Source organism: Fringilla coelebs (assembly GCF_963513975.1).
Source record: "Fringilla coelebs genome assembly, chromosome: 10".
Classification (NCBI taxonomy): Eukaryota; Metazoa; Chordata; class Aves; order Passeriformes; family Fringillidae; genus Fringilla; species Fringilla coelebs.
The window spans coordinates 13,646,894-13,660,392 of record NC_140036.1 but is presented as its reverse complement, the minus strand read 5'-3'; positions in this window follow the sequence as shown (position 1 = coordinate 13,660,392).

Here is a 13,499-nt window from a genome sequence, read left to right as displayed (position 1 = left end):
GTTAGCTCAGTTGCAAAAACAGTGCTTGTGGTGGGAGTGCTTTCCATTTCAGTGATCTCTAGGCAGGAAGTGCTTCTTTTTCTATATTTTTAAAATAATCTATAAATTCACCCATGGAGATGGAATTCCCTGTTAAAACTGTAGTTTTTTTCCTGAAACCTTGCAGAAAAGGCTTTGTTTTCTGCTTAGCTTAGACAGTTAAAATTGTTCCTCTATGGCCTGCAGGTTTCATCCCCTGCTGTGTTCTAGGGGACTTTTCACAGGCTACAAACTAGACAGGACCAACAGTCTTGGATTGACACCAGAGAGATAATTAGAGCTACAAATGAAACAGTATTTCTCTTGTGCTTGACAGCAGTAAAATGCAAAACAAAAACTGAAAACAAAAGGGGAGAAAATCAGAAAGAATGAAAAGTAAGGGATAGGAAGGCTCCTCCTCTGAGGGATTTGGAAATCCAACTAGCAGTTTCCTCAGGAAGAAACAGAAAAGAAATACTGTTGACTATAGAGACCTGGTGGTTTTTGTTCCCTAACTTAATCATCTTCCCTAAAAAACTTCCCTAAATCATCAAGGATGATTTAGACACCCTCCTAGATGAGGGAAAACCCTTTGGCAAATGTTAGTGAAACCCTGGATTTATGACATGCAGCTCTGCAAATCTTTTTCTGGCCGAGCTTTTCTTGGGATTAGCCTGTATGAAGGAGAGTGGGAATGCTGGGGAAAGTTGCCTGTAAGGCTTTTCATGTGGTTTCCAGGGCTGGAAAAGTGTGGCTGCATTCCCTGCCTTCTTGTAAGTGGTCAGAACAGCTGTTTTATTTAAAGCATGGCTTGAAGTTTCAGGTACGTTACAGGAAAAGAGCACAACAGGGAGAGACCAGGCCACATGCAACATGCTGCAGGGAGGTCACTCGTGTGCCTTGAAGATCTTTGCAATGGGTGGACAGAAATCATGATGCTGGCAGCCCTTTGCATGCTGCAGGTTCCCAGGATGCTCATAAAAGGCTGTATGAGCACCATCCAGGTGATGTGCGCACGTGCTGTGCATCCCTGCATAGGGATCTCAGCTGCTGCTGTTGTTTCCATAGGGTTGGTTTCACTGTCAGATGGGAACAGGCACTGATTTGCTTCCAAGGGCTCCTTACTGTGGCACTGGAGTGCAAGCCCCTGCTAAGATACCTGCTCAGTGTTTTGTTGGAGCTCTAGTGCCCTCTACTCCTGGGCAGCAAATTAAATATATGAGTGCACTGCTGGATGTTGAGGAGAGAGGGACGTGCAATAGCAGGTCAAGCCAGGAAACCCCAGAAATAGGGACAGCATCCTCCAGAGAGCATTCCCTGAGCAGCTGGGAGGGACAGCCCAGGCAGTCACACTCCTCTGCCCTCTGCCCATGGCCCCAGGAGCTGCAGGATGCTGGACACCTCAAGTGCCACCCCCAGCAAGGCTCCTGGGGCACTGCAGTGTTGGGCTGCACTGCCACAGGACAGAACCATCCCGCTGCATTTGTGCTTCCAGCTGCTGATCTCAATGACCACCCTTTTTTTCCTGCTTGCTCTTGCTCCCCATGCTCACAGCTGCTCATGGCCAGCCCTGTGGGTAAGCAGGTCCCTGCTGCAGTTCCTCTGCTGATTGGTGCCTCTGGCTGCATTGGTGCTTGACCCCCCTCCCTGACTCTGTCCCCTCTTCTCCTGTCAGCTCTGCTTGAGTCTGATCTGTCCTGCAGAGTCCCTCCTGTAAATGAGTGTGAAGGGAAAGGAGGCAGAAAGATACTTTTTACCCAGCTCTCAGACATGAAGTCATCAGGTTATTTGGCTACCTGAGTCCAACTTTCTTGAGCGCTGGCAGGACAGGACACAGTCTTGACAGACTGGACTTGCTGTTTCTTAAGCAGAGCACAATGCCCCTTTGTGTGGGGTTCCTGGACCGGCCAGGTTGGGTTTTGTTTGACAAAGCCTCTTTAAATTTCATTTTTTTTCCTCCATGGAGTTGTGAGTAAAAAGATTTCTTTCTTCTTTCACTCAAACCTTAGCTTGAGTTTGCACAAAATAGGTCTGTGACCCTAGAACTAAGTTTCAGGTTTGCAAATAAGCTTGTAACCCAAGGAGTCTGGGTGTTTTGTAATCAAATTTGTGGACAACAAAAATGCTATGATTTCAAACCTGGAGAAAAATATATGGGCCCAGGAAATCATGAAATTATCATTAACTTCATTCAGCATCTCCTGCAAGCTCTGTGTAAAAAATTACTGTCTGCAGCTTCCCCATGTGTCAAATGGCATGAAGAAGTTGTGAGATGTCTCACAGGAGTGGTACAAACCTCTCCCATGTTTCCAGAGTGCCTGAGGTCCTCTCGTAAAGAGGATGAGAGAAGTGAGGGGATGGAGGGAGTTTCCTCTGAAAAGGGGAATCCAGAATGAGAAACACATTCAGCCACTGCAAACAGCAAAAACACACGCGCTTTGATTCCAGGAGCCAGACCATACGTGCCTCACATGTGCAGCTGCCCAGATTTATGGCCTGTTATCCTCTGAGGCAATTACTAGAGTTTGTTGTGGGGATCTGCATGAGCAATGCACAGGTTGCCCACATAGCCTGGCCTTCTGAGAAATGACACGGCGCTCACTCTGCCAGCGCTCGCCATGTGCTGCGGCCAGGAGCAGCTGTGCTGGAAAACCACCACAGAGGAAATCACAAGTTAGTGAGTCACTGAGGCTGCTGCCAGCCTGTCAGGAGTCTCTCCATAAGTCAGCTTTCATATGCCTCTGCTCCAGCTCTGAAGCAGGCTCAGATGCCACCTCGAACAGCAGAATGGCTGCTAGCCTGTGAGGAGGGAGCAGAAGCAGATGGAGAGATGGAACTGGTTTCCACTCCGCAGTCCCAAAGGGAGGCCTGCAGCGTGGAGGGGAGAAGTCACCCTGGCAGGCCTGAGCACTTCTTCCTGTGCAGCCTGCGATGTGCCCCCAGACACGCCATCAAAGCTCAGCAGAGATGTCATTCCCAGCCTCTTGGACCTGCTGGGGAAGGTGCTGCTTGGGGCAGGGCCAGGAGCGTACTGCTGCCAGGACACTTCTGGCCCAGCTGCAAGCATCAATACTGAGGACTTCCCAAAGCTGCTCATGGCCTTGGTCCAAGCGGTTCAGGCTTTATCTGTGCTTTGGGAGACCACTTGCAGCTGCTCTGGCCAAGAGCACACTCCTGTGCTGTGGACCGCGTTTACATCACCGGTGCCTGTGAGAACCGGGAGGAAGCTGTTGACGTAAGGGTATTAAACAGGCCCCAAGCAGCAGCTCTGTGCCATCATCTGCAGCCTCTCGTGCCTTACACCAGCCAGCAGTGGAAGGGTTTTTCTTTCCAAAGTAGGGGCTCTGCTGCCCAGGGCCCGGGGCAGAGGTGCCTCCTGCCACCTGAGGAGGCTTCTGAAGAGGAAGCTGGAGTACAAACCCTTGGGAGAAGGGGACAATGCTATGCTGTGGGACACATTTCTGGCAGGGGCAGTGCTGCTGTCTCTAAGTTCTCTCCCTGGGGCTGCCTCCAGCCACTCCCGCACCCAGAGGCAGCCCCAGCTCATCCCATCAGCCCACAGCTTTAAACACCTCTCCTTCCTAATCCCTGCCAAGTGAGGAGCAGGATGCAGAGCAAACTGCTTCCAAATGCCTGTGTTGGGGGTGCTGTGCTGGCTCTTGCTATCCTTAAAGCCAGTGGCAAAATCCATAGTAGGCAGAGGTGCAAAGATGCTCCTGGCTGAATATCCAGTGTTGTTTTCCTTGGAAGTGAGAGGAGGTTCTTGAGGTGCACTTTTGTCAGTGAGCAAGACCAGGTGTCTTCAGCTTCAAACCAGAGGGGAAAATGAGAAACATTTTCTATAGAAATATAGTTGGATAAGGTCTATATTTGGGATTTGATGCTTTCACTGCTTTTTTTTTTTAACAGAAACTGAGCAATAATTCTTATTTTGGGACTAGGAGCTTTTCAAGCAATGAAACTATTTTCTTAAAAACCTCAGTTTTAAAGCAGCTCATTCTGCACTGGGTTTTTGGATGAGTACTCACCACATTTTTCAGCCATGTCTGTGCAGCACATGTTCCCCACAGCAGCAAGTGGAGGGGTTGCTGTTCCTGCTGCCCAAGAGCAGGGAGGGCTGGGGGATCCAGTGCTTCCTCCCAGCCTTCCCCAGTTTTAGACTCACTTGTGCTCATTGGTGTGTGTCAAAGGCACCATCAGTGGAGCATCCCCTCCGTGCTCTGGCTCTCAGCTGGTGACAGCCACAGAAAGATCACAGTGCCTGGGAGAGGTGCTGAGGAGACACTTGACAGCAGGGTGAATTCTTAGCTTGGAGTAATGCTGCCTTGTGTTTCTGTGCTTTGATCAACCGTGCTTTAAATTGACACTTGGACTTAACTTGCTTTAACTTCATGTGCAAACTAGCTCAAGCAGACAGGTCTCCCTTGCACTGCTCAAGAAGGCCTCCAGATGAGCTCTGGTGAGTCTTGATGAGGCAGAATCCATATTTCCTACCTACTACATCCCTCTGTAGGAACCATCCAGCGGTAGGGCCAGGACTACAGCAGTATATCAGTGCTGGTTCATGCCCCCTCACAGCCTAGGACATTCTCTCCTGCTGCCCAAAAGCCTGATTTGTGACCTTCAGGTTTTAAAAATTTGGTCTTACCTTTGGCAGGCCACCAAACTTCCCAGACAGTCTCAGGAATGCTGGTGAAATATCAGAAGATCCCTTTTCTCAGCAGTGGCACCAGTCACACTGGCTGACGTTATGAGTTGGTCATTGGTCTAGCGGAAAGGCAGTGTGGCTGAACTCTCAGTGTCTGGGGCTGTTTATGAATTAGGATCACATTCAGTGGATAATTTTGGAAATTGGAAAAAAAAAAGAAGGAGAATAAACATTTAAAAAGAATATAACACACACACACACTTTGAATTGGGAAAGTTCTGTGTATTGGGTTGAACTGCTGTCCCACTATGAAATGTTGAATTTACTATTTTTGAATTAATACATGAGCTTAGTTTTAAAAAAAACCAAATTAATTAAAAATACCATAAGTGAAACACATGAAAACAAAATATTTTCTCTAAGATTGAGTTAAATGTTCTGTTTGATCAGGTGTGATTAAGGTTTTCTTATTTTAGTTTTGTTCTATTTGCTGCCTTGTTTTGGAAAGGGCACGGAGGGGACGCCCACCTTTATGCTACCTCCACCCCAAAGGAAACCTTTCCAAGCTAAATAAAGACATTTTCCATCTGTCCCTGCTCTGACCTTCTGGAAAGGCCCTTTCCATGGCTGGCACCTCACACAGGGTGTCTGCCCTCCCCAGCTGACACAGGGCTGTAGGACCCTGCCAGCTGTAGCCAGCTGGCACGTGGCTGGCTCAGAGAGTCCAAAGACAGGGACCAGGCTGCCAGGTGCCATCCCTCTGAAAGCCTCACCAGAGCCCACCCTGACCCTGGGAACACCTCCCAGCTGATACAGCTCTGTGTAGCTGCAATTCCTGTCTGCTTTGCTCATCCTCTGCATTAGCTGCCTGCTCGTGGATTCCGCCCGTGCCATCGCCTGTCTCAGCAGATCTGGGCTCCCTCTCTGAGCAGAGGCTGCTCCTGTCACTCAGACACCACTGTCTGCCCTGGGGTGGCTCCATCTCCAGGGAGGTGATGGCTGAAAACACACCCAGGGCTGTTCCCTGTGTGGCTAACAGGAAAACTGGGTGTCCTGGCAGGCTGAGGCCACTCCTGCATGTCTGCAGTCGGCAGTGCAGGTGATGCTGGTTAAGCACATGGCTTCTTGGTGTGAGTTAGTCTTGATCTTCTCACTGAATGCTTTACACAGATGTCCTCTGGGCCTTGTGAACATGTGTCTTCAATTAATTCTCATCAGCAGGGCTAAGGTAAAAGACTTTTCCAGTTGGAAAATGAGATGCCTGGTGTACTCCAAGCAGCAGATTGTCAGGACTGGGCTGCTCTCATTCAAACTGCTATTGGCAAATCTTCCAACAGGCAAAGAGGCGGTCACGGCTGGTGAGAAGCTGTTTGCATGCAGCACCTGAAGGGCAGAAAAGTTTGGATAATATGGCTCCTGCAGGAGAATGACTCTCCCCTAGCATCACCTCCTGGAAACTGGCTCCACACAAATGTTTGAGAAGAATTTCTCTCCAGGAGCCCTACATGGATGCAGACACCTGGAGCTCTTTAGTCACCACCCACAGAGGATTTACAGGCAGAAAAAGTTGCATTGGGTGTTGGTGCCCAAGACATCACAGCAGCCTCTTCTGTCCCCTGGAGCTGCACTGGCAAATAAAGGAATCTATTGTTTTCTGACATGTAGACTTTAAGACACTGAATCCTAAAATACACTTGGAAGATCAATGCCTTACATCACTGCCAGTCATGCAGGTGGGATCTGTGTGGGGTAGATTTCCCCACCTCCACATTTTGTGGGGCTTCTTTCTCCTTCTGACACATCTGAGATGGACTTTAAGAGGGGGGCTGTGCAAGCAGCAGGTAAAACCCATAGCTCAGGAAGGAGTAGGTGTGCTAAGCAAGACTGGACTATTTTCACTGGAGTCTCCTCTGAGTACAACTGCTTCTCAGACAAACAACATCAGGTCCAAGAAATAGTTCCTGTCCTGTTTCTCTGTCTTGCTATGGAAAGGGCTGGAATGTGTTGGTGGGGCTGTGAAGTTGGAGGAACTTGCAATCCCAAACACCATGGTGCCACTTAGATTTTTATCAGAGCTGCCAAATTCTGGGTGGATTTGAGTGATATATCCTGCTCTCAGGCCATCTTCATAATTTTATAATTTTCCTTCAAGACAGAAAGCAATTCAAGCAGCCTTGAGAAACTGATTGAAATGACAAATCCTCGAAGGCAAAGGACCAATGGGGACCTGGTGAAAATGTAAGTGGCTGAAATCTCAATCTCTGTCCAGCATACCTACACACTCTGCTAGCAGTGAGTCCATGACAAATGATCCCTTGTTGTTCCCAGCATACTTTCTGCTGTTGAAAATCACCAAGAGCAGTGTGAGCAGGTTAGCTTTGCATGCCTGCTAACACTCTTTGCTCTGATTTTTAATGGTTGTTTCCTACCCTCTGGATTCCCTGCAGCAGGGAAAGAGGAGGGTATCCAAATAAGGCACTAAAATGATTAGGCAAACCAAGGCTTCAGCCTGTTAATCAGTCTCCTTCAGCTGAAGGAGGCTGGCTGTGTAGAAATCAAAACAGCATCTGTGATTTGAGGTCTAGCTTCATTCTGCAAACATCAAATATGTATTTTGCTTGCTTTCTCAGAGCCAAAGGATGGAAATCTTGCTCAGAGTGACTTGTTTGCCTTTGAACAGATGGTGTAAAGTGTTGCCCCTATGAGCCCATGAAGCAGCCACACAACAGCCCAGCTTTGCTCAGCAGAGCCCCCCACCCAGCTAAGCCAGTGCAGTGTGGAGATCAAAGCCAAATCTTCTCCTTCATGACTTTCCTGTTAGATTTTTTTTTTCTTCTCTTCTACATTTTTTTCCATAATCAGAGTCTTGACTCCTTTTTCTTCTGTATTCAGGCTTGAGATCAAACAGGCCAGACATCTGCTTCGCTATTTTTAAAATAATTTTAATGATTTAATAATTTCTAAGGAGAGAGAGAAGAGGGAAATGAAAATAATGACAAAGCCAAAAAAATGACACCATTTTAAAAATTCAGGCACAGTCAGGAGCGACTGTTCTTCCCTCCTCTTCTTTTTTTTTAATCTTGAGGAAATCACCATGATGATTGTAGACGATGTACTCTGGCAAAACATTTAAGTAGATGTGTGCCCAAAAGCATGACTCACATCTATTTTCTTCTTCTTTTAGGAAATATGTTATACTGATTAAGGCCTTTTTCATCTAAGAATGCAAAAAAAACCTGTTGCAAACACCTCATCCCTGTGGAGCAGGTAGAGCTTGTGTGCTGGAAGGGCAGAGGTGGAGAGTTCTGGCAGCTTTCCCAGTGGGACAGTGTCAATGGGGAGAGACAATAAAACAAATCAATCTGCTCTTCAAAGCTGGACTATGTTTTTCATTAAAAAACATTAATATCTCCCAACAGAATCTTACCTAGGGATGAATTGCTGCTGCCACCACACAGGATACTCAGCAGAACTAAGGTTTCATGCCAGGCTCACCCTCCCACTCTTTGGGAAGATCCAACCCAGGTATCTGAAGTCCTCATGTTTTTAATGAGTCGTGGGCTCGGGGTTGCAGAAGGAGGAGCATGGCCAGGAGTTGTGGGGGGCAGCCCCTGTGCAGGGAGGGAAGCAGTGCTGCTGGCTTTGCCCACAGACCAGCTCTGAGTCCCAGAGGATTCTCAACTCACCAGAAGGTCTCATTTTGCACTCAATGTGACACCAGTCACACTCCAAAAGCTACAGACATCTTTGGTTGTGTATCAGCACCAGGCCAAAAGATTATGTGCAAACTCACCCACGCTGCTTATTTTTGGAGGGAAGGCAGTCAGCCTGCCAGCTGTCTCTGGGAAGAGGTCTTTTTGCAAAGTATGATGGATGATGAGAATTTAGGATATCAATCTGGTTCTCCTTTTTCAATTTAAATATACAAAAGTTTTCTGATTATGGAGAGGTCATTTGAATGTAGACTCTATGTATCATCATCTTGTTGTTTTTTTGGGGGTTTTTTTTGGTGCAAAAGTTTAAAAACTGGAAGCAGAAAAGTCAAGACAAACCCAGCATTCAAATGTGGTGTATAATCTTCCTCTTATCTGCATGCCATTGCCCAAAACAAATGCATTAATGTATTTTATGTTTCATGGTTATGAGTTGCCCTCAGGATAATCAAATCAAAATCAAATGCACTTATGGAAGATAAGGTCACTGATACTGTTTCCCACCCATTCCCAATCTGGCTGTGAGTTTCACTGCAGTTGCATTTATTACCCTCTCTGAGTTTCATTGCTGTTCCTTTAAAGATTGCTTTTCCATATGGATGGATTAGGTATAGGTCTTTTTAAGCTGTATACTCTGCAGAAATCAGACTTACTGACAAAATTGGCAGTTGTAGATGTGGAATCCTGTGAGTGAGAAATAGAGGGGAGCAGGGGATCACAGTCTCCCATAGGGAAGGGAATTCCTTGGAAAAGAGTCTTTTGAAGTGTTCCTCCCCTGCCCCTTAATCAAATGATCATATCAGCCACCTCCTTCCTGTCAATGGGGGGAAATTTCCAGACAAATTCTTGCCAGCAGGACGTGTGATCTCTCCTGGGTGGTGGGATAAAGGTACCTGTCACCTCCCCCAGCCTCGCTGCTGGCTCACGCTGGGAGCGTGGCTGGGGAGCCCTGGGCTGGCTGCAGGGCTGGTCATTTCCAAATCCCCGTCAGAAAGTGAAATAAGACCCAGCTCCCCAATGGCTCAGCAGCCCCACTGACCATGGCAAACAACTGTGTAAGTGGTCCCATATGCTGTAGGTACATTAGAGGGACATAAATTGCGCTCTGTGCTCACGGTGGTGGCATCTTGCCCCTGCTGCAGAATTACTCTTGCCTTTTATTGATTGGAGGGGCAGCAACTCTACCCAAAAGATGTGCTAGTGGCATTGCAGTTCTGAAAACTGGATCTTCCCCAGCTGGCTAGCCAGGAGAAATATCTGAAGCGATGGACCCACCAGTGTTTTGGGTGGTGAGCACTGTGACACAGGGTACCTGTGGGCAGCAGCCCTCTCCTCCAGTCTTTGTCCCTCTACCGCTCCCCCATCACCAAATGAAGATTGTATGGGCAAGGATAAACAAAGAGCCTGTTCATACAAGGGAAGTTTTGGGGGCAGAAAGGACTGAAAGGCTCAAGATACGGCAAGGCTTAATGCCGTAAATCTGATTAATTTACCTTGTGACAATCGTAACAAAAAGCGAAGGCTGGGAGCTGGGGCTGCGGGCTGACCTTTCGCTCGCACTGGAAGGAGGCACAATAGGGGTTGGGGCTGGGCAGGGGAATGACCCTGCCTGTCACTGCTACCTGCTGTTTTTGACAATGCCGTCCAACACAGCTCTTGGGGTGATGAAAAACACCTTCCCGCCAAAGGCCCCTTCTTCCCCTGCCCTGGACGGGCCAGCTCGGGGGATTAGGTGTAGGCAGAGCCAGCTGTGCAGGGTGGGTAAATGGGCATCACTCACCAACTTTAATATCCACCAGGAGAAATTGCCCTGGGGCCTTCAGGGTCAGACCCTGCGTGGCCAACCGTGTGGCTGATGGATATACAGGAGTTCTGGGGGACTCTGGGCTGAGCTGCCCAGCAGGGAAAGGCTTTCAAGGGCTCTGCAGCATGGTACGGAGCCAAAAGTCCTGCCTTTGGGGTAGGATGGCTCTATGGGCATGAATTTGCTGCATTAGGGAGTGCCCTGGCCATATTTGAAGGCAGTGGCTGTGGGAAAGAGTTTTTCTGTGCATACCCTGGACAGCATCTTCCTTGTGTGCCCTTCTGACAAACACAGGATTTATTCTTCTCTTGTCCCCTGCTAACCATGCCCAAAAGTGCACAAGGAGGGCATGCAGCAACAGCAGGGGTGCATACTGCAGGGAATATCTGTCCCAGAGGCATCACAGAGCAGGAAGCAAGCTTAAGTTTGGCTCAGCAGAAATGTTATTATCTGAGGAATTAACCTTTATGTTCAGTACTTGTTCTCCAGACTCGTCTTTGTCTCCTGCATCTGCTTTGCCCTGAGCAGCAGCTGTTCCCACCAGGTATAATTTCTTGTTTGATTCAAATGGAACAAGTGCACCCAGAGCAGCACCCAGCACCATCCCAGCCCTGCTCCCTCTCAGGAGAGGGAGACAGCGTGTTTTCATACCCTGTCATATTTCAAACTCTCTTCTTTCCACTGTGACAGTTTGGCTTAAGTTCTTCTCCCAGAGTCACTATCACAAGGGAAGTCTGAGGGATTTTACAGTTTGTTTTAGTTTTATCAGCTTAAAAAAAAAAAAAACCAAAAACTTTAAAAGCAGGTGAAAAATAACTCAAAACCTTAGTTGGACCATGTACCAGTCAGGCAGAACCAGTGGTGTGCCTTTAAATGCATTGGCTGGTATCTCATGATATTCAGCAAGAATAAATAGTTAATAAAGGTGTTTTAACTGGAACATCTGCTGGAGTTCTTGGTTATGGAGGCTTAATTGCAAGCTAGAGTATCAAACTTTCAGAAGCTTTGGGGACAGAGATTGATTGGGGTCACCAGGTTATTCAGAATAATATCCCAACCCTTATCTCTCAAATGCAGTGTCCAATTGATTTTCTCTGGACCATTACACACCATGCAGGGCTGCAAAGCCCAGAAGGGGAGTGGGGGAACATCACACTCCTCAAAATCCTCCTGATGCAAACATTGCAGCCCTTGGCAGGCTCTTTGTGAGGCACAGCTTTTCTCCATAAGGACTGAAGAACAGGTGACAAAATCACTGTGGAAAAGGCTCAGCCATTTTCCAAACTCAGCCTGTATCCCAAAAGGTGTTGCTACCCCCAGGACTGCATTTGCACAGCACCCAGACACGTGTGGTGGGCCTGGCTGATGATAAACACCAACTGCTGTTCAGCATTTCCATAAAAATTACTGGATTCCACTTATTTCAGTGCTTCAGCCATCAAAACTGGGAACAGCTTCAGTCTGTGAGCAGAGCTGGCAGAGATGGGGATGTGTATGATGCAGTTTGCTTAACAGGAAAATACTTTCAGGTTAAAGAGAGCTCTTCACACCTAAGCTGCGGCTTGTTATCTACCAAGTCCCAGGCAGCTTGGATTTGCCAATCAAATAATTTTTAATCAAATGCCAACACCATCCCTGGTTGCCCTCTCCTACGCAGCCTGGGGCTTTGCTGCCTTGGGGAAAGCTGGCTTTGACATTCCAGCCAGCCCCATCCCCTCACTGGTGAAGCTCAGACTTCCTATGGGGGTTTCCTGGCATCCTCATTTGCTTGATGAATCATCCCTCTTTCCTCTGGTCTCCAGGTGGGAGTGGGCTGGGGTGCAGCCTCTCCAGGGACTGGTTTGCACAGCCCTGGGTTAAGCCCGAGCTGGGAGGGGTGGTGGCCACAGGGGACCCACTCACTTGGAGTCCTCCCAGCAGTTTTTGTTCTGCAGCCCCTAATCCTTCCTGGTGTGCTTCTCACGTTTATGGTCTTCCACCTACTTCACGTTTGTGGAAAGCAGCTTTCTCTGGCATCTCCAGTGATTTACCAGCTCCAGGGTCCAGCTGTTGCCCTGGGTAATTGGCAGCAGTGACATATTTGGGCTAAACTTAATTGTATGCATTAGGAAAAGTCAGCAAACAGAGTTGAGTGCCATGTCAAGTATTGCCTTTGACTTTCTATTGCGGCCATTTGGGTTCTGTTTTGTCCATGCCCTGAGAATGCCTCTGTTCTGGTTGAGGCTTTGTCTGAGATGCTGAAGGTTAGTCTGAGGAGAGCTGTCTGAGAGACCCCACTAATCCCTTTTTCCTTTTTGAACAAGAAAGTCAAGTGTTTTTTATAATAATAATAATTTGAGCTAATAAGTAACATGCTGGCTGGAGTTGCAGCTGCCTGGGGTGGAGCAGATTTGTTTTCTCCATTAATTAGAAAGCCTTAGCTAATGTCACACATGTCTTCATTTGGAGATTTTCTGGACAGGTCGTGATTCTCACAGCTAAATCAGCACTGGCTCAGAGTCCAGGCGTCACCACTGGCTTCCACCACCTCAGAACTCACCCCCCTCTCTCCATTTACACCATTCAAACCCTGCTCTGCCCTCTATGCTGAGGATTTTTAGGAGGACCCCAGGCTCTGGTGTGGCCCGAGGCAGGACACCCACCCATGAACAAGGGGTGCTTTGGGAGGGTGGGTTCCTCTTTCTGTGGGTAGAAATGTTTATTTTATTATTCCTTTAATTCCTCCTCGCTGTGTTCCTGCCTCATCAAAAAGCATTAGCAAAGTAAATCTTCATCAGTGAGGGAGGTCTCGCTTCCTTTCAGGGATAACAATTCTGTAAGTCTGTGGGAAGATTAAAAGTGTGGTACTAAGTAAAAAGTCATACAGCTGGGGAAGGCAAATGCCTGTAACTGTGTTCATTAACAATATTGTATATCATCTAAATGAAAGGAAGTTTAAAGGCTTAATGATTTCCTTCTCACCGATACATGCTGTTCAGTGCCAGCTCAGACAATGAAGACAGACTAACCTGTTTTACCTCTGCCCTGCTTTGATGGTTGTTTTGCAAACACTTTAGGAAACTGTTCAAATTACCATAAAATTGATTTTCAGTGGAAGCTGAAGGTAAAACAAAATATTTTCTATTGAGTGGCTTTTACAATGAGATTAACTCCATGAGACCTCAACCTTGGCCCTAGCTGGCCTTGACAATGTCTCTCTTTTAAGAAGGTGATGCAGCTATCTATAATTAGCCATGGCTAGTTAATAACTCATCTGTTAATGTCGAGGCCCACAAATGGAAGCTTTATATGTACAAGGAACTGAGGTTAGGCCAAC